The sequence below is a fragment of the Cryptotermes secundus genome, unplaced genomic scaffold (assembly GCF_002891405.2).
Source record: "Cryptotermes secundus unplaced genomic scaffold, Csec_1.0 scaffold39, whole genome shotgun sequence".
Taxonomy (NCBI): Eukaryota; Metazoa; Arthropoda; class Insecta; order Blattodea; family Kalotermitidae; genus Cryptotermes; species Cryptotermes secundus.
The window spans coordinates 223,846-245,567 of NW_019723904.1; the positions used below are offsets into that span (position 1 = coordinate 223,846).

At 41.9% G+C, this 21,722-nt stretch overlaps 2 protein-coding genes across 2 annotated transcripts in view; one reads left to right on the forward strand and one right to left on the reverse strand.

Moving 5' to 3' along the window:
* Positions 1 to 21,722, reverse strand: part of LOC111861910 (ATP-binding cassette sub-family G member 1) — a 233,759-nt gene that overhangs the window by 164,516 nt on the left and 47,521 nt on the right. The gene's annotated exons all lie outside the window — the stretch shown is intronic.
* The window catches only part of LOC111861911 (ATP-binding cassette sub-family G member 1), a 65,627-nt gene continuing 59,746 nt past the window's right edge, over positions 15,842 to 21,722 (forward strand). Inside the window, exon 1 of the mRNA XM_023846870.2 lies at positions 15,842 to 16,097. The gene's annotated coding sequence lies outside the window, so the exon portion shown is untranslated. The remainder of the gene's footprint in view (positions 16,098 to 21,722) is intronic.

Here is a 21,722-nt window from a genome sequence, read left to right on the forward strand (position 1 = left end):
GGGCAGGGCATGTAGCATGAATGGGGGAGACGGGGAATGCATATAGGATATTGGTGGGAAAGCCAGAAGGAAAGAGACCACAGGGAAGACCAAAGCGTAGGTGGGTGGACAATATTAAAATGGATCTTAGAGAGATAGGGTGGGATGGTACGGATTGGATAAATCTGGTTCAGGATAGGGACCAGTGGAGGGCTCTTATGAACACGGTGATGAACCTTCGGGTTCCATAAAATGCTGGGAAATTCTTGAGTAGCTGCAGAATTGGTGGCTCCTCAAGAAGGGCTCAGCTCCATGAGTAAGTAAGTAAGTGATCTCGTTCAGACCCATGAACTTATACTGAATGCGTCACGAAAGATTGATTTTCTTCCAGAAACGTCCAATCGTACTCAAATGCCGCTTTTATGTCCGCCGAGCTGACAGTAAACCTTGTCACGTGCTAATGAATTGGAAGCACATACGCTGGACAATGCCATCAGAACGGAAATTATGACAGCGTGACCATATATGAATAATATTATGTAGCACCTCTTGATTTTCTAAAAATGAAGAAAACTTCATCAATATGCAATACACGGTACCCATATCAATCAGACGTGTTGTAACATAATAGGCCTGCATATTCTGTACATGTAGGTTACATCATGGCCTTATGTATCGAGTATTTAAAATGGGGGAGAGGAAATTAAAGACAGTTTTGAAGACAACTGATTTACTTGTATGGATCTACACATCAACTCCCCCATACGTCCTTATGACGCAGTGCTTAATTATTTAAGCACAGGAACAACTTTACATATTTTACTGATTTTCCTGAAACTTTTTTGGCTGTACATATGAGCCGAGAGGGGAGGAATTAAGCTTCTGCTCTCCCCCTACCAGATATTTGAAAAAATCAAAATTGAAGGAAAGAAGGAAATGTACCAAATATTAATAATACAGCTAAAATCGTTGTAAAATTATTCTTCTATCCTTAATACTTTAGGACGATCATTAAAAATAATACAAAACCGCTTAAATGTGAATCTGTAAGCACAGTTTCCCCACCCCTCCCTCTTGAAATCCATCTTCCACCGAAAAAAAAATATCTTGGCTGCGTCTGTCAGGGTGTTACAATTAAAAGCACATCTGCCCTTACGTATACTTGGCGCACGTGCCTAGTACAGCATATGCTCCCAATAGCCCTGCATTGTCCCGTATATTACAAGCTTGGCCTTACTAATCTGCAAACAATATAACGACCTTTTGATGAACTTGCTCAACACGGACAGCTTACCTACGTGAAGGTTCGTGCAAGATTTCAACAAACACGGCAGAGAGTAATCACCGCTCTTTTCCAACCCGCCTATGTAATATTAGCTCAGTCGGAATGGTGCTATCTCTGCTACACCTGTTTCTACCTTAGGACAGTGTATGATGGTCACTGCAAGTTGTCCTCACGGATCGGTATAGGTACGGAAAACTATCTGGGTCGGTTAGCATGAAACTCAGGGTAGCGGTATTCTGGGAGTTGATCCAACTCGATGTTTATTCATTTATTGTTCTCCAAACCACACTGTTAATTTGTTGTACGTTAATGCTTATAATTACAATATATTACTTGATCTGCAAACTGTGTCTCGGAGCGTGCAAGGGTCACGTCTGTACAATTCAGAATATGGGGAAAGACTCCGAAACGTCAAAATAGCTTGCACTTCAAAAGAAATTCGAGATCTCCACAGTGCGGACTTATACATGCTATTCTATCTCCCAAAGGAAGTCTGAACAAGGCAACTGAGACATAATGGCCCTTGAGTGGTCCTCATTGACAGGCAATTATAACGAGTTTTCACCTGGCTTTTTCACTAACTTTGTAAGCGCGTCTGGTTTCCTATACCCGAGCTAATTTAATGAGTGCCCGTAAGTGTCAGAACTCCAGACCTCTTGGCCCTGCCAGAATCCAGAACTTCCCACATAAACACCGTATTGCACGTCCCAGACAATGGAATACGATATTACAGATCAGAATAAAGTTCCAGCAATATCGAAATATAAGATTCTGAAATTAAAAATTACCGAGAATAAATTAGAAATAAAGTTCATGGTTATTTACAATCATCCAAATAAAATAAGGGCCAATACTGATCAGCGTCAAGTACGAAGTCCATGAAGATGTGCTAATTCTGACGTCACGTTGACGCCATTACAGAATATAGTGAATTATTGTGGACAAGGAGAATAATAGACATTAATTCTTGAATTTCAGTTTCTTGAATGCAGATAAATTAGCACTAACAAATAACGTCAATTCATCTTTATCGACGGCTGATCAATAAACGAAGCATATTTGTGATTGCTTATATTCAAGAAATGTTAATAATGAAAATAAACAGACAAACAATTAAGTTTAAGTTATCCCTGTAGCAGGCCGTGGAGGCCCATAGCGTTGTGAGACGTCGAGGCTGCCGATGTCTTCTGGACACTCGGCCACAGATGGCGGGGAGGTTGCCAGCCTTATGCGCCGTCCGCTCTTTACCCCCCAGGGAGATTCCTCGTACTTTTACTGTTAGGGGCTGAGTCGACCCTAGAGCCATAGTGCGGCTGGAAGGTTAGGTCAGCAGAAAAATAAAATAAGTACATTTAAGTGTAAAATGGTTCGTTTTTTCATTCTATTCTGCCAAAAAATGTTCCTCAAACTCACTTCTGAGTTGGGCTCATTTCAATGCCGCACTCAGCTCTATGCAGCGACGCTGCGACAGCACAAAGCAAGCAGTCGCCTGAGGCTCCACGATTTTAGTGGCGGCAAATTTTATAACTCCTCCTTCAATTCTTTTTAAGTGAAAATAACGGGGTACCTGCTGATCTCTTTTTCATATCGTGACCTAATTTTTTGGGACACGTACTACGCAACAAATGTCATCCAGACTGGCTCTGGGGTCCACCCAGCCTCCTATCCAATGGGTAACAGGGTTTCAGTCCCAGGGGGTAAAGAGGCCGGAGCGTGAAAGTGACCACTAACTTCCAACTATTACCGAGGTCAAGAAAACTTGGGTCTGTACATCCTTTCCCCCATACGTCTTTATGGCGCAGTGCTTAATTTTGTAAACACAGGGACAACTTTTATCTTATATATGCAACAATGTAAATGAAACTATTTTAAGAGTTACGACATTATTCGCGCTTCGTGTCACAGTGTCTGGGCATTTCGTGTCATTGCTTCCGGTAAGTGTTTCATACTTATTTTTTTGAATGGTTTACCCTTATGGAAGCTGTAATTTCTTCAAAAATGTTGGCTCAATTTTGCCGACCAGATCGCATTATATATACGTATAGTCCATGAGAAAGGACGCTTGAATTTAGGGTTTGAGGTTCTCACAGCAGTGGTCTTCTGGGATATAAGCCATGTAATCCGTTGACAACCGACGTTTCGGAGGAACGTTTTCATAGATGAAGAATAAATCGAGCAAGAAAAGAGCATGAAGCAGACAGCAAGTGGTCTATAATTTTCAAGACTGAAACAACGAAATAAAACTGCTTATGGAATATGTAATTTTAACTCAAGAAGTTTATTCTATAAATAATAAAACTTTTTGAGTTACTCTTTTATATTCCATAAACAGTTTTATTTCATTTCTCCAATTTGAAAAACATAGGTAACGGAAACCCCGACAATAATTTAGAAACACTCTGTACTTCATTCTCTCGCTTTCCGTAGCCACTAGTGAATAGCCTTCACCTCCAGAGATAATGGGGGCAGAGGACTCACGGGGCAAAGGTTGCTCGGAAATGACCACCTACCTTCAGGTTCTTGGAAGCAACTGTAAACATTATACAATAAAAAAAACATTCTGACTTTCTGAGACTTGGGGTTCCCACTGAAGTCACTATTTGCTTATTGTGCAGTACGACAGCTGAGTCCGTGTAACAATGGGCTACGGGCTGAACGGCCAAGCTACTGGGTTTAGATTCCCGGCAGAGCCAAGAAATTTCTCTCTTCTCTATGACTTCCAGAGTAGCTATGGGACCCACTGCAGCCTCCTATCCAATTTTACTGGAGGTTCTTTCCCCGGGAGTAAAGCACCCGGGGCGTGAAGCTGACCACTCACCTACATCTAGTGCCAAGGTCAAGAAATGTGGAGCTATACTCGTACATCATCTTCATCATACCTCTCTATGGGTGGCTGTTTAATTAATTAAGTTTACTTACTTACTTACTTACTCAGCGGCCTCCGTAGTCTAGAGGTAACGTTCCCACCTCATGACTCGTAGGACGCGGGTTCAAATACTCGGCGGAGGTCGTCGAATTTTTAAGGGCGGAAAAATTCAGGGAACAAGTCCTCCGGAAGGGACTTTAAGCCGTGGGTCCCGTGTCGTAGCTTTACGGCACGTAAAAGAACCTCATACCTCCAAAGGAGGTCACTGAGCCAAAATTGCGGACGTTTGCCGCCCAACAGCAGTCACTAATACCTCCGGTAGATGGGGGAAGCATTATAGATACTTCTCAGCCAGTAGAGCCGGTCTCGCTGGCTGGGCGGGACTGATGGTAAGCACCAATACCGGTAGGATATAGAGGCTGGTAGAAATCATAGAGGGAAGCACAATGGACCACTACAGGTCTAAGTGCATAGGGAAACCCACCCTCTCTAATAACTAACTAACTAACTACTTACTCACGGAGCTGAGCCCTTCTGGAGGAGCCGCCAATTCTGCAGCTACTCAAGAATTTCCCAGCATTTTATGGAACCCGAAGGTTCATTACCGTGTTCACAAGAGCCCTCCACTAGTCCCTATCCTGAGCCAGATCTATCCAATCCATACCATCCCATCCTATCTCTCTAAGATCCGTTCTAATATTGTCCACCCACCTACGCCTTGGTCTTCCCTGTGGTCTCTTTCCTTCTGGCTTTCCCATCAATATCCACTACGCATTCCTCGTCTCCCCCATTCGTGCTACATGCCCTGCCCACCTCATCCTTCTTGACTTGATCATTCTAATTATACTTGGAGAAGAGTACAAGTTATGAAGCTCCTCACTATGCAGTTTTCTCCAACCTCCCGTCACTTCATCTCTCTTCGGTCCAAATATTCTCCTCAACACCCTGTTCTCAAACACCCTCAGTCTACGTTCCTCCCTTAATGTCAGAGACCAAGTTTCACAGACATACACAACCACAGGCAAAACTAGGAAAAAATTTTGCCTTTTACGTTTATTTAATTATAGTCTATTTAACGACGCTCTCTGTAGCTCAGACATATAGCGCCGAAATGCTAGATGTTAATGAACAGTGAATTGGAAATACTGTGAGGTTGACATTGGGATTTGCTTGGGGGGACTGAGGAAATCCACAAAAGGCTCAGGCAAGATAGTCGATATTGCGATCGAGATTCGAACCAAGCATGTCCCGAATATAGGAAGAAGAGTCACCACTTTGGACAGCTTGCTACGTGAGACTATGAAAATTACTGTCTTCAGAAATGTGGAGACAACAGGCACATGCTGTCTGTAGCTCCGTTGTAGAAGCTACCTTGAAGATGAAGGCTGCACGTTTCTCCAAACATGTGTTTAACTCTCTACCAGACTAAAAGGCATCACATCTCAGAAGACAGTAAGACAAATCTTCTTGCTGCCACGTCTGCTTTCCATACACACATATACGCATACAGAATTTCTATAAACCATTAATTTTACAAGCTTGGTCTGGATGGTCACTTCATTTGAGGGGAAAACAAAATGGTTACTATTTGAGACAGCTGGTTCAATGAAGTAAGCAGTTCAGCATATTACAAAATAAGGAACATAGGCCATATATGAACAGACAGGTACTTACTTACTTACTCATGGAGCGGAGCCGTTCTTGAGGAGCCGCCAATTCTGCAGCTACTCAAGAATTTCCCAGCATTTTATGGAATCCGAAGGTTCATCACCGTGTTCACAAGAGCCCTCCACTGGTCCCTATCCTGAGCAAGATTTATCCAATTCATACCATCCCATCCTATCTCTCTAAGATCCATTCTAATATTGTCCACACACCTACGCCTTGGTCTTCCCTGTGTTGTCTTTCCTTCTGGCTTTCCCACCATCTGAACAGGCAGGTAGTCCTACTTATTATTAAGGGCTGAATCATAGGAGGTTGGACATGTACGAAGCTAGGATGAAGACGGAAACAAATGTAGCAGTTTACTGGATTGTGCTTTGGCAGAAAACAACATTTAATCTCTGTGGTAGCGAGATATGAAATGTCTTATGTTTATGATCTATTGCATAGCCATGAAGTTTGGCCTCATTCAAGACCTTATGTGGCAGGACAAGTGCATAATTTATATTTCGTTCAGATCAACAGATCCTTCCTCTGTTTTGCAGTAGGAGTCTATATATTATTCTTTAACAGCTCTTTGAACTTGGATGACATCGTTTCACTACACGTCATCGTAATTATTACAACATATAAATTTTATTTACATGCGTGGTTGTCCAGTAACTAAAACTTTCAAAGACGAAGAAGGAAAAACTTGTAAGATTTGAGGCTTTCACGGCGGTGACTATGAAGAAAGCAGTCTTATGAGATTTGACACCGTGTATATGTGGTGTTAACCGACGTTTCGGAGGAACGTATCGCCTCCATCTTCAGGGTAGAAGAAAAAATATAAGAAATCTGCAAGCGAAGAGACCGTGAGAACCGGTTAAAGCAGACGTCGGTTAACACCACATATACACGGTGCCAAATCCCAGAAGGCTGCTTTCTTCAAGGAAAACTTTTTTCCACATACCAATACTTAAAATTACGAATACTTCCAGCTATATTTACTTACTTATTCTGTAAGCAATGGACATTTTTTGCTACAATCATATTAACTTCTACGAAGTTTAAGTTGGCAATGAAATAATATTTATGGACAAACTGAATCCATAATACATGATGGGAGATGATTTATGACTATATACGTGTGTGCTTTCTGACTGTCCGTATGTGTATGTTATACCGTTCTCACGTCATAGTGGATTTCGCTTAAAATCTACGTTCGAAATTGTTCCACCTGGAAAAGAAGACCTAATTTCTTTCGTAGTTATATCCTTACTCACTTCCCTTCACATCCTTTACCCTTTTCATACCTTTAGCTCGTTCCCCCTTTCTTCCATAAAATAGCGAAATATGTTATATGTTTTCCTTTATATTCCATAGTTTAGATCAAACAGCTGCCACCCGTGTTACGTACTCGATAAGTAGCACAGCGTGAAAACAATTTAACATACACACAGTCGGATATTCTTAGGCGATTATACATTATACAGATAACATACAGGACTGCAATATGGAACGAGTTCACTGACGGTTAGCTGATAATATATGATATATATTTCTGTGTGTGTGTACATATACTAGTATATTGTGACGTGTATACCCATTTCTAGGCATCGACTCGGTAAACACATTCCCGCGCGAGCCAACGCGCGTAAGAATAGGACGTCCATTGCTAGGCAACGAATCAATAAACAAGCCTCCTTAATAATAGAGGCTGTTTTCCGTGGGGTCCATGCAAAGTGGCTATAAAGAAGTGTTCGGAAGTAGAGAACAGTACATCGCAAGGAGGGTTTTGTTATTAGAAAACTCCAGCGCGGTCTCAGCTCAATGGAGACCTGGTGTGAGCGCTGGAATATAAAAATTAATGAAGATAAGACTCAGAGGATCTACTTTTCACGCAGTCGTCGTCCACCTGTGTCTCATCTTACACTGAATGGAAGAAACATTACATTTGTAAATAGTGTAAAATATCTTGGTGTAATCTTCGATAGGAGGGTTACATGGAGATTGCGCATAGAAATGATCGAAGCCAAGGCCTTCAGAACATTTATTAGATTGTATTCCCTTTCCAAAAGTAAGCGATTAAGCGCTAACATTAAAGTGAACTTCCATAAAACTCTCTTTATATCTGCAATGAATTGGGCTAGTCTCACCTGGGAATTCGCAGCAGATAGCCATCTAATAAAATTGCAGCTCCTGCAAATCAAGGTTCTCCGCACCACTGGAAATTTTCCAAGGTGCATTGGTTCACGGTTTATACATGGCTTTCAGAGTGCTGTACGTATACGATTATATAACAAGACTACGCAGGCAACAAGCAGAAGTCATACAAAGTCACGATAATGAAGATGTTCGCAACATTGGACAAGTTGAAGCCCGACACAGGAAATATAAGGGGCTTAAACTTGGCGGCGGTCAAGCATACGGCGGTTCAAGTGACTAGACTGCCGTTGTAGCGGAAGCTACTATAACTAGGGCATAATCTGCTGACTGAGCCTGGACTGACAGAGGCCCTGTATATATTTATATATATTTATTAACATGTTTAACACGTAAAGTGTAAATATCCTTTACATTATGATAAACGACTTACTAATGCAGACAATGTCTCTTACAAAAGACAGACCCGTCCTCTCGTCAGAGATGGCGCTTCTCAATAACAAGACCGTAACTGCCAAATAGTAATAAATGTCTGGTCATGAGCCCCAGACCGGGCTCGACACCAAGACTGACTGACTGACTGTCCGTCAGTCGCAATTGACTTTGACTTCGATTCGCGAAGAATAGTAAAATCCGTAGTGAAGAAGTGAAGGGCGAGTTTCGGACGCCATCCTGCCGGGATATGAACTTGGCACTAGAGGAATTGAATTGAGTAGAATCTCCGGAATTAATAGATAAGGTCGATAGAACTAATCGCTACCCGGTGCCCGGAGACAGAGACTAGCTCTGTCTATTGAGCCCAACTGACCCCGTAATTGGCCCCTGACTGTTAAGATCAGCATGTAGATAAATAAAACGTTATTAATATTATCAAAATTAATCATTGTATCTAAGAACAGTATGTTATTTTAAACAGCAGTAAACATTACTAATGACCAGGGCCCGGGTTTTGATGACCTGAAAATATTTAAAAAATGACCTATAAAATGACCGAAAAAAATCCATAAAAATGACCAAAATATGACCCAAAAATGTAATATGCAGGGCCCGGATTTTGATGTCCTGAAAATATTCAAAAAATGACCGAAAAATCCAGAAAAATGACCTAAGGAGAAAAGAACGAACACTTCGCTTCCATGTTATTCATATTTCAGAAAACGTATGAAGAAAAGTTCCCTAAAATGGCTAAAAATGACAAGAAATACCCTTAAAAGTCCAAAAATTTACCCCCAAAATGAAAAAATGACCTTAAGCCTAAAAATGTCAAAAAAAAATGAAAAAAAAACCTATAAAATTTACATTTCTGTAACCAGCAGCTCATATACGAGATTTACATATCGCATAGGATACAAGGAAAAAGAGATGGCATGTCATCAAAATCCGGGCCCTGCTAATGACTGCAGTCACCTTAAACCAGCCGTAAGAGAATGTTATAATACGTGTAGTTACTTTCCAGCATCATTTTTTGTGCTATGATGCAAACAGTGCGTCAAACAAACAAAAAAAATGTGATTCTTGAAATGCTTCCTAGCAAGAACAAGTTTTTCACCCGTTGTCTTTTTATTTATTACTTGCAAGAGAAGGTGTACTCAAGGGGAACATCTACGCAACAGAAGAAAGCAGTCTTCTGGGATGTGGCACCGTGTAGATGTATTAACCGACGTTTCGGAGGAACGTATCGCCTCCATCTTCTGGGTAGAAGGAAAAATAAGAAATCCGCAATCGAAGAGACCGTGAGAACCGGTACAAGCAGTCAAGAATGCTGAAGCTACACCTACACTCCCCAAAATGTATTTATGGCTTAGTGCTTAATTAATTAAGCACAGGAATAATTTTACCTTCTGCCACACCGTGAAGGCGTATGGGATAACGAAGGTATAACTCCACCATTCTTGACCTCGGCATAAAATAGAGGTGAACAGCAGGTTCGGGTTTGGGTAAATTGTTGCTAGTCCTAGCCAGCACAGTTATATTTGGTTCCGGGTTCCGGTTCCGGTTCACGACTCTGGAAGTCATGTAACTGTTCCCTGAGCAGTAAGGTTCTCACCCTGACACCTTTATACCCGTGGAAACAACCCGCAGTACCCATTGGAGAGGGGACTGAATGGGCCCTAGTACCGGTCTAGACGCCGTGGAGTAAAAAATAAATCTTTTTCCCACGTCGGGAATCAAACCCCAGAATCCTTTCATATCAAATTCATATTCAGATACCCTGAAACTTCTTCGTGGTGTCACAATAATAAAATGAGAGGTAAAATGCATGCGCCAGGGCTGCACGCTGCATGAATTCGACACAAATTGTAGACGTGCCTTGTGCACTGCGCGGATTTTTTTCATGTTCCATGTATTTTCTGCAAGCTTATAGATTCTAGCTTACTAATGCTTGAGATATCCTCATGTCCTTGTGCCTGTCCCCCTTACTAAATATTTAATTAACGACGGATGTTCGTGGAAGAACCTGGCACTAGAATTAACCCCATCTTTGTACTATTTTTCCCAGATCAAAAATACCAACATACTACCCTTTCTCAATTCTGAGGTGGTAAAGCTAATATCAAAATGAAGCAGGGCTATAAAAAGTTGTGTGGATTTAGGTTCTCGCAAAGTACGCACGTCTTATTAACATTGCTTTTTTACTGAGAGCAAAACAATGAATTATTGGCCGCACAAAGTAGACATTTCTCATTACCTTTCATTTCGATGGTTGAAGAAGCACGCGTGATTATGTAGAGAAGTGTAAACGCACCATGCAGAAACCTCAGCAATGTTTTTCATTTACATTCTTAATTACAATGTACTACATGTAAACGAACTGTGTTACTGTTAACATAACATGATACAGAATTAACAACAGCACCAGCAGACGCCAAGGACGACATCTGGTCTTTCTGAGGGACACGCAAGCTGCAGGTCACTTGAAAACCCAGAACGGAGCAGGAAGTATCCCGCTGTGTTTTCTGGGAATTTCAATGCTTAACTTCGACGGTGCGAGTTTTTGAAAATTCGAGACTTGACAGATACGAGTCGCAATAATTTTCGGAGGGGCGTACCGAGCAATCGTTAGCGTACCTTCATTTATTTGAGAGCTGTCAGAGGGACCGTGTGGTACTTAGGCCCAAATTAACATGGATCTTGTTAGGGATTGGCTGAATGCAAATGAGAGAAACACCCAAATTTTAGGTTCAGCCAATCAGCAAAATTTCAGAGGAGAGGAAACCGGGCGTTCCAGGAACCGTCAGAACTTCTTCCTCTCCAGAGCAGTGAGTCATTGACAGTGAGTAACAGGAGTGAGTAGCCAAAAGTGAGTAACAGAGGTAACCAACCGGAAGTTAAATCGGTGTTGGCCGAGTGCGGTGCACAAATTCAAAGTGCTGCAGCCTTGTAATGTGTAATTCTAGTTCACATCTACAATAAAGAGCAACAGTGTTGGTGAAGTGTTCTCTCTCCCCTTGTGTGAGCAAGGCCCAGAAGTCGCCCTGAGACAGAATCTCGTCCTGCCGTCTGAGCAGTCGGAACCCCAAACGCCCGCATATCCATATCCCCACCTTTGTCTTCCCCGTTCCAAATTCGTGGATTTCACCCAAGTCCACTGGCGCCCATACAAATTCAAATTCAGAGTAATCCCACACCCTACCCTGAACCAGACAGCAACAAGAAGCGGCGGATAAAAATGGAGACCAACGTAAGGGCACTAAGAGGACAGTTATAGAAGGTCGTAAATATATATACATGTTTTGTACACACCTTGTTACATATAATTACAAGCATGGTGACGCCGGAAGAAAGAGTTTCACGTTATGTCGAACGAATTTAAAATAACCTAAATCTATAAAAGTAAAGTAAAGTTGTCCCTCTGCTTAATTAATTACGCAGTACGCCATGAAGGCGTATGGAGGAATGGATGTGTAGATCCACATTCCCTTGACCTTGGCACTAGCTGGAGGTGAATGGTCAGCTTCACGTCCCTGCCGCCTTACCTCCGGGGAAAGCGCCCCCAGCACCCATTAGATAGGAGGTTTGGTGGGCCCAAGATCCTACATGGACAACATGGAGAAGTGAAATTTCTTACCCCCACCAGGACTAGAACTCCGACCCCTTGGTCGTCCAGCCTGTAGCGCAGTCGCTATATCGACTGCGCTATCCCGGTTCTTAAATTAAATCTATATTAGATGAAATTACAAAGTACACAGAACCGAAACATTGAAGTCTATTGCTACTGCTCCAAACAGACTGCAGCATTTGAAGCAAAACAGGCGTCAGGGTTCTGACACATCTCCTTGTTTGGGTATTTCAAATCGCAGACTACACACGACAATTTTAAGATAATATTCAGTAATTACGGATTTATACATTTTAATTGGGTTCCAGTAGACGTGTGAGCGCGTCAACACTGAACCTTCAGATATTGAAGAACGCCAGTCTGTTTGACGTGCGTAACAGCACGTACCTTGAACTTTCTTTCACCTTCTAACCTACCTGTAAAATTCCCCCCATGCATGAATCGTCCCTTCTATCGAATGTTGATGAATCATCACAAAACATCTTGTGACGACACCGTAACAAGTCCGTAGTAAACTGAAAATAGTTTATTGCTTTTTGACGACTTACATATTTAGCGAGTTAATGGCATGCTGCACGTAATCGAATACGTTGGGAAGATTAAGTAGGTAAGGATCTGAAAGGAAATAATCTTTATCTGCTTTAAGGTATTAGCCCACCAACCGCCAGTGATGACCTAGTTAAGGTCATGAAAATATTAGCCGGAGATCTGCATGAGATTCGAACACGGCGCGTCTCGAATGCAGGACTCCTACAACACTCTGCTCGATTTCTCTATGTCAGAACCTACTGAACTGCGCTAAAACGGTTTCCTTCAAGATTTAGGTATGTTTCATAGTAGGATGGCAGTAACTTAGACAGGTACACACCTACTATTTCCGCCTTGCATCGACGTTGAGATGACAGAATACACGAATCCGATATTGTGATTTTTATTTCTATGCATATACACACTACAATCAACTAGATAACTATCATATTCCTTGGTGTATATCTTGAGCGTGAAACTTGGTTTCTGATATTTAGGAAAGAATGTCTGAGAACAGGTTTTTGAAGAGAATGTTTGTGCCGAAGGGAGATAAAGTGACAGGAGGTTGGGAAAAACTGCATAATGAGGAACTTCATAATTTGTCCTTTTCAGCAAACGTAATTAGAATGATTAAATCAAGAAGGAGATGGGCAGGAAGTATAGCACGCATGGAGGCAAAGAAGAATGCATACCGGGTTTTAGTGAGACACCAGGACAGAAAGAGAGTATTATGAAGACCTAGACGTGGGTAGGGGGATAACCTTATAATTGATCTTAAAGAAATAGGATAGGGTGACATGGACTGGATTAATCTGGCTCAGGTTAGTAACTAGTAATGGATTCTTATGAACACGCTAATGAACTTCCCGATTCCGTAAAATAGTCGGGAGCTGAGTGACACGGATTTAGCTTCTGCCTTTATTATTCAGTTTTGACGATCCTTGGAATCACTTGGTGTCGCTGTGCTTCGACACTGTTTTATCATACTTCTTCGGCAGTAATCATTCTCGTTTCATCCCAGTAATATGTATTCTCTCTACCAGCTGTACCAGCATTTAATATTCTTCCCGTCACAGCACCAAACTTCAATTCACTTATAATTCTCATTTCTTCTGTCAGTTCAGGTCTCTTATAAAAGTGTACAAATAGAAACCTCCATAAGTTGGCCACGTTACTGCTGCAACTGACATAGCCAGTACAGCGTTAATAACGCTAATGATCATGATGATGATGATGATTATGATAATAATAATAATAATAATAATAATAATAATAATAATAAAGTTTAAAAACAAAACTTCTAGCCGTCCTTGTTGAGGTGTGTGCTGCTACATCTCAGCATGGCGTGTCTGAAGAAGGCAGTGACTAATTTTTCGACGATCTCTAAATATATAATCTATGCACGTGTTTCTTTCTACGCTACATAACATCTGTAGTTGANCCAGTAAAAAAAAACATGATACTTGAAGGCATCTAATATATTTTCTAGAAAGCTTAAGTATTTTTTAGTAATACGGTCATGTATCCTGGTAACACGACAAGGAGTTAATGGGTACCGGATTAGACGAAGCGATTTATTGGATTAGTTGATTACGGTTACCATTAAAATTACTAAACAATCAAGTCTTCCACACGGTGCAACCCGACTGGTCTGTCATCTTCTGTCCAGCATCTTATCGCCTGTTGTCATCTGTCTTCTGGGTCTCAGCTCCCAGCTCTGCTGGTTTCCTCTCGCCTCTGCTTCTGCTCACAGTCTCAGTCTTCTGCCCGCTCCGTCTGTTATATTCTACAGTCGGACGGTCTACAAGACACCCTGTTGAAGGGTTCTGTTTCGCGTTTTCCATGCAACGGTCTCCAGCATGTTGGTTGTCGCGGGAACTACAGCGGTCCGGTGTCCATCACCTAGGAAACTGCTACGCGAAGCTCGGCTCAGCAGGTGGGGGATCGCGGCTTTCAGGCGTCGCGTCACAATATCAGCGTGTACATCAGGAGAGAGAGAGAGTGATTTCTTACGTGCAAGTTACGACTATCAGTTACAGCAATTTTTACCCATACACATGGTTAAAAACAATCTAAGTCATGTTTACGTTTAATGTCAGAAACTCCTTCAGAAACTGCAATCAAAGCGTCTCCACCACCCAATTTTGTGCAGCAGTCTCTTATCAGAACGATACAGAATATATATTTCAGGAACAAATTTTTGACTGGAAAATGGTTCATTTAGCTACGTTTCGTTAAACACGTAATTTTTTTTTAGAAATCAAAACAGTACACAATGTTAAAGACTGATAATAATAATAATAATAATAATAATAATAATAACAGCAACAACAACAAGAATAGGAGAAATGAAGTCCATTACAAGAAATTATTTTTTAAATGGCAGCTACACGAAAGAGCAAGCTGGTATATACCTTCCTTGCTGATGGTAACTTTTGGGATGTTACCAATTGAAAAACATGTAGCTTCCATTAAAACTCTCTCAAATCCTTCTGCAAATTATGAAACTTGCCTTCATGGACATAAACAAATTCTTTAACCAAAATATTTTGTACAGTAATGCAGTTTGACCCAATATCAAGAAGCTCACCTCTGTACAAGTACTCGAGCCTCCTTTTACTTTAAGCAAACTTTTTAAAGCTTCGCTTTGTTAGCATTAAATGGTACAAGCCGGAAGGTAGCGGGTTCGATTGCCGATACGGTCATTGGATTTTTTTCAGTTTACCTAAAACTTCCAGCCGCACTATGGCCCTGGGGTAGACTCAACCTCTAACAGAAATGAGTACCAGGTATCTTCGTGGGTGTAAAGGGTGGCCGGTGCGTAAGGCCTACAAACTCACCGCCATCTGTGAGCCGATTTTCTAGAAAATGTGGGAGCTTCGACATCTCAAATTCTGTGAGATTCCACGGCCGGTTACAGGGATAGTTTCAAATTTTTTTAAATGATCACTGCAATCACTATTCTGTTATCCCGTAAATACGCATATGTTCTTGCAAAAACTTCGAACTACTCATAACACATTCACGTGACTTCGTTGACCTTAAATTAAGAAGGCAATCACTTTAATGTCATCGGTGTAAAAAAAAGTATTCTCCTCTCTCCATATTTCACAATCATCTGGCCACCTCTCCTCCGGCGTTAGGTTCGTAAGCAAATTACAGTCTTGTTCATCAGCCACACGTGCAGCCTTATATTTCCCTGATCATAGTCCAAGTATCCGCTTTTCACTTGTACGTCAAACATGTCTGTCTCCACAAGCATCACTAAGCACACAAGAAAGTCGCCAGGGGCATGTATGTAATCACACAAAACGGAAGCAAAAGCGATAGATCGACTTTGACTGTTATCCTGTGCACATCCTGCGTGTGCCTGTGGTGGCTTCTCGGTCATCTTCAGGGCAAAGTGTTCTTTCACTGAACAGGCAGATTCGATTATAATTGTTTTGTGATCTAACGAACTTAAGTGATTTTTCTTCCTAATATGAAGAGTGACTGTCATTGAAGGATTTTAATTTGATCTTCCTGAGGCCGACGGGAGCAGAATAAAATAATTTAATTCAACCTTCGTCACTGTAAGTGTATTATATTCAAATAAACATAATACAATACTACTAGATTAAGTAATAAGACATAAGCAGTAACTATATTCTAAGAATTCTATTACTTAAATTCTCGTAAAATAAATATGGCAGGCTTTATCGAAAATAAATTCAATTAAAGTAAATAATATATGACATAACTCCGTCCTAAGTGCAAACTATATTTATAGGTCTTTTGTTTTGTTCCTCTCTATACACTACATGTTTCGGCCGCAAACGCCCATCATCAGGTGTATACACTCACGTATCTCTTACACTGCACTTATTTATAACATTTAAAATTTAAAAAGTTTTTAAAGTAAATAAAATGTAAAACAAATTTCAATACACCAACAATACAGAATGGTTGTTCAGAATCAAGCATTAGAAAACTGACATGGCTTCAGTTTTAAGAACCGTTGTCAATCCTACGTTAACCGTGTATCTGAAATCGCATACTGAAACGTGTCTTGAGTCAAGGAGAGTTTGCATAAAAAAATTTTACTGGCTACTAAAGCAGTTATGTGTGTATGCGGAAAAGTGAAGGTTCTAGTGTCTGGTGTGACTTGTCAGACGAACTAGCTCAAGAATATTGAAAGAGCAAACATTTCCAAGGTAAGTCAATATACTCGAAAATAGAATTGAATGTCAAAGCAGTGCTAGGAGATATACTGGGCATTAAAAAGTAAACAAAAATATTAACATTTCAGGTGGGAAACTAAAAAACAAGGGTCCCCATAACTTCAATAAAAAAAAAAAAGGATAGATTATTAGATTACACTTCTTAGAAAAACAACGTGAACTTATAATGGTTGGGGAAAGCACAGTCCCTAAAGGGGGGGGGAGAGCTTCTGGCTGTAATAATGGTTCGTGAGAGCAAAATCGCTACGAGGGGGGCATACGAGCTATAATAAATGTTCGGGACAGCACTATTGCTACAGGGGCGGGGGCCCTTTGGGCTGTAATAATGTTTCGGGACAGCACTATTGCTACAGGGGCCGGGGCCCTTCGGGCTGTAATAATGTTTCGGGACAGCACAGTAGCTACGTGCTGAACTACGAAGAAGTTGGATTCGATTTGCGACATGGAACGTGACTATTTTCTTCCCCAGAACATCCGGACCGGCTCCTACACACCCTCATATCCAATGGGAACTGAGGGTTCTTTCTAATGAAAAGCGGCTGGAGCCTGAAACTGACCATTTATCTCCACTTCTTGCCGAGGTTACAAACGCGTCGTGTTACTCCGAAATTCCCCTATACGATTTCATAATAAATAACAGAAAGAGCTTGCCGTTTAATGCACTAAGCGGGGCTGATGCCTCCAAGGATCATTTTTGAAAATTTTTGTTTTCGAAAACAAATTTATATATACCTGTCCTTCGTTTTAGCTAAGCTAGCAACACAGCATCCCAATGACAGGATTTAAGGTTAACCGTTACACAACTACGTTGCCTATAGTTCGCTCACAAGCTAACCGGTTACAAAGTCTGTTATTGATGGGTTTGGATCTTAACCGTCGTGCCCTTACGTTTGTCCCCAATTTAATATTGTAACCGTCTCACTAACACTTCTAGCCCCTAACGTTGCTGCCAATTTCCTTTTCCGTCGTCCTTGTCTGTCCACTTACATTAACTGTCGTCATCGGGCTCTGGCTGCTGGGCTGCAGCTGGCTTTATCCTGCTCCACTTATCATATTTACACACCTCTGATCTTTAGTATAATATTGTGACATGTTGACCCCTACCTCCCCAGCTGCACGTAACGGCCACGTAATAAGCACCCTTGTTGCCTGGCGCTGTGTTGCTAGCAACGCTAGCGGTAGTAACCGCTGTTACTACCGTAACAATCCTGTTGCGTCACCGTTACGTTACCGTGCGGAGGAGGGGGAGGGGAGCGCTGACTCACCCACCGCGTCACTGCTGGTGGGGGGGGTTCTCCTTTGCGCAACATGTCACAATATGTTTAGTTTGGGCGCCAGTAAACTGACACTATCAGTTTACAGTTTACGAAAGGGTTGAAGGATTGATAAGGGGATGCTGTGGTGGGTAGCTAATTCTTCTGTAGAGCTAAGAGTTTGTTCTCAAGGTCGTTTGGCAGGGTCTCGCTTAAAAAGGGGAGTGGGGAACTCCTCTGATAGCACACACACACACATTGTTCCACAAGATACTTTACTCCTACTTTGTGGATGATGACTTCCTTCGAAACACTTGGTTACACTTGCTTACTAAGTTGGGTATCACACTTTATGACACACAACTTATACTTTTGAACACTTTAAGCGTAGTATGTCCACATATTTTACATAATTTATTACACATTTAAGAGGGATGCAGATTTTGCTACCGGATGGTTCTTGAGTCGGAAAACGACTAACTTAGCAGAATGACTTCTCAAAACTCGGAGTCCTGACTGTTTCCTCTCGGTCCACAAGTCAACTCCCTAAATATCGAGGATTGGTCACTTCTGAAAAATAAGAGTAAGCTCATTCATTATTCCTCCAATCCGTTTAAGGATTACAGGGGATTTGGACTCTTAAGACTTAACGTACTTTCTGACAGTAGCTTGATAAATGCTAAGCTTGGCTTGGGGTCTGGGCCAATCCACTTTTAAGTTACGATGTTCAAAACTGTCACATATCGTATTCTCAAAGGTTTCCGACAAGCAACATTTCGTGTAAATTTCTAAGAACAAAACTCTGTGGGGGTCCTTCCTGTTTCACTTCGAATCTGCGTTAACTAGTCGTTTTTCTTTCTTTTTTTTCCATTCGAGAGTCGGGCTAAGCCTCCTCCTTGAGAGCAAGAAGAGCCTATGTACCCCTTGTCCGTTTGCTGTATGTACAAGTAAACCTAATCGAACATGGTAATTAACATGGATCAATACATGGTACCAAATTAAATCAAGCTGAGGTTGGCACTTCGGTTAGGGGATCTAAGATACAAAATTGATACTGAAAGACAACTTGTGAATTCCATTAACATAGAAGAATTCCGTAAAACTTCAAATCTTCCATTAATAGCGATTAATTTCGAAATTATCAGCATTAATCACATTCTCCTCATTCATATGTTGTAAACGCGTTCATTAACATGGGATCGTATTATTCTGAATGGTCCCAAATGAAATAATGGTTGAAATCTTCGGAAAAAGAATACCCACATCTAGCTGCAGTTTCCACAGACAACCCCCCCCCCCGTTGATCTAACTGCTACAACAAATCGAGATTACGCTCAGAATATTCGTAAGCGATAACAACTTTGAGATTTGTTATAGGCACAGATCAAGCCTGCAATGCCGACTGAACCACAGGCACTTGTTCTGGATTGATCGCGACAGATAACTTCACGTGAGTCTCGGATTTAGCGAATCTTTATTGGACACTCACACTTACACACCGTACAATTATTATCGCTTGCAGTGCCACTTGACTTCTGGTCCAGTACTCCAATGCGACGTCTCAACTATCCTTGGCCGTGGTTGGATCTCAACTGTCTCTGGCGGCGGCTATCCCAAGATTGTCTCTTTCTCTATACTCAACGCTCAATACTCCAATACTTAATACTCAATATTCTATTACTCAATCCAGTCTTTCTCGGGTCCGAGTCCTTTGAGACTCGAGACCATATTTTACTGTCTCAGATTTGAGACTTCCCTTTTCGTCGCCACCTACGACTCGCAGGGTCACGGTGGAGGTAATGCCATTTGCATTAAATGCTATGATTCTGAGCGGCCTATGAACTCTAGCAGCCAAAGTTTTGGCAATTGTAGCACTGTGTAAGGCCAGTTTGAGCTCTGTATGATTCTACCTTAATAATTATATGGTTAAGGATATTCAGCTTGAATATCTCTTGAGATTTTACGTTTCTCGTTAAGGTAACAACGAAGATCGGTAGGGTTTCCACGTAGGTCTGTCCATTTGATGCTCTTCGATTGGTCGGCAACTGCCTCACGTTTATGAAGTTGAAGCCTAAGCCCTCAAGACTGTTGGAAATATCTTCTGCTGGCGTGTCTGGGGGAAGGTGGCGGATTACTGTTTTGATAGGCTCTTCAGAATTTGGAGAGAAGGTGAAATACTGGAGATTATTTTTCTCCATGTACGATTTCATGGCTGAATAGTCTGTCATTTCTTTTGTTATAATACGGGTTCCATTTCGTGTGTTTCGGAATTCGTACTCTCCTTTGACGTGTTCTTTTAGATCGCTTTGGAGTCGAATTAGGTTTGTGGTAGAAGTCACACTATTGGTGGCGGCCTACCTGATTTTCTGGGAGCCTCCTGCTCCGTGTTCTCTGTTCCAGTTGTCTCCGTGTCCATGTCATTAGCTCTGAGGGGTGCGAAGAAGTTGCGAGTTGGCACTGCTTTTGGAGTCTGCTTGGCAGCTGTGGATGTTGGGATTGATTTGGTCGTCTCTGAGGCATCATTAGAAATATGCCTCTTACGTCTCTTTTACTTCCTGGAAGTCGTCATCCTGGGCCGTTGATTCCTATGAGGTTTTGTTCATTGCTTCATTTTGTCCTGCCTGTGCATTCACCTTCAAGACGTCCTGCAGTTCTTTCAGTGTACATGCCGTAGAGAGCGCTGAAAAGCGGGCTGGATAACGGACACCATTTCTCACGGTTCCGTTGCCGCTGTTCAGCAATCAGTTGCTTCGGGAACGCTCTTTATATAATACACCGGTAACGTGTTTCGTCTCAACAGTTGTTACTCAAAGAAAATTCGTTGCTACGATTTGTCGCTGCGGGAACTCCCCAATTTCCACGTATTCGTTGCCGTGGAAGTGTCCGTTCCGATTATAGCGGTTGTCGCGGTGATGGACGTAAGGTAACGCGTCACAATATTGTCACGTATTTGAGGTGCGATAACTGAGGGGTTTGACTGAAGATTTAATTTATTGAACACATAAATACAGTACGTTACTACAAGTAATGATAGAGTCATCTCTGATCTCCACACTTTAAATGGTACTCATTTCTGTTAGAGGATGAGTCGATCCCAGGGCCATAGTGCGGCTGGAAGGATTAGGGCAATTGAAAAAACCCAATGACCTCATCGGGAACTGAACCCGCGACCTTCCGACTTGTAGCATAGTGCCTAAACAAACTATGCTACCGCGTGCCCCTAAAATATTGTCACGTATTGGGCGTATAACGCGACAAATAACTTCACGCCGTATTTTATATAGCGAATTTTATTTCACATTCGCACTTACAATCACCCAAATTACAGATTTACGATTACTGCTATCTGCAGTATCACAAATAGTACACTCCAAATGCCACAATACAACTGACTGGTTGCTGGCTAACTCGGAACTAACTCGGAGGTAGCTCGAGGACTGACTCGTAGGTAGCTCCAGGACTAACTGTGAATAGCCTTCGCTGCGCCTCATGTAGCCTCGATCGGACCATACAGAAAACGGCCACGTAATAAGCACCCTTGTTGCCTGGCGCTGTGTTGCTAGTAACGCTAGCGGTAGTAACCGCTGTTACCACCGTCGTCTCTCGCAATCCTGTTGCGTCACCGTTACGTTACCGTGCGGAGGAGGGGGAGGGGCGCGCTGACTCCCCCGCCGCGTCACTGCTAGTGGGGGGGGGTTCTCCTTTGCGCAACATGTCACAATAT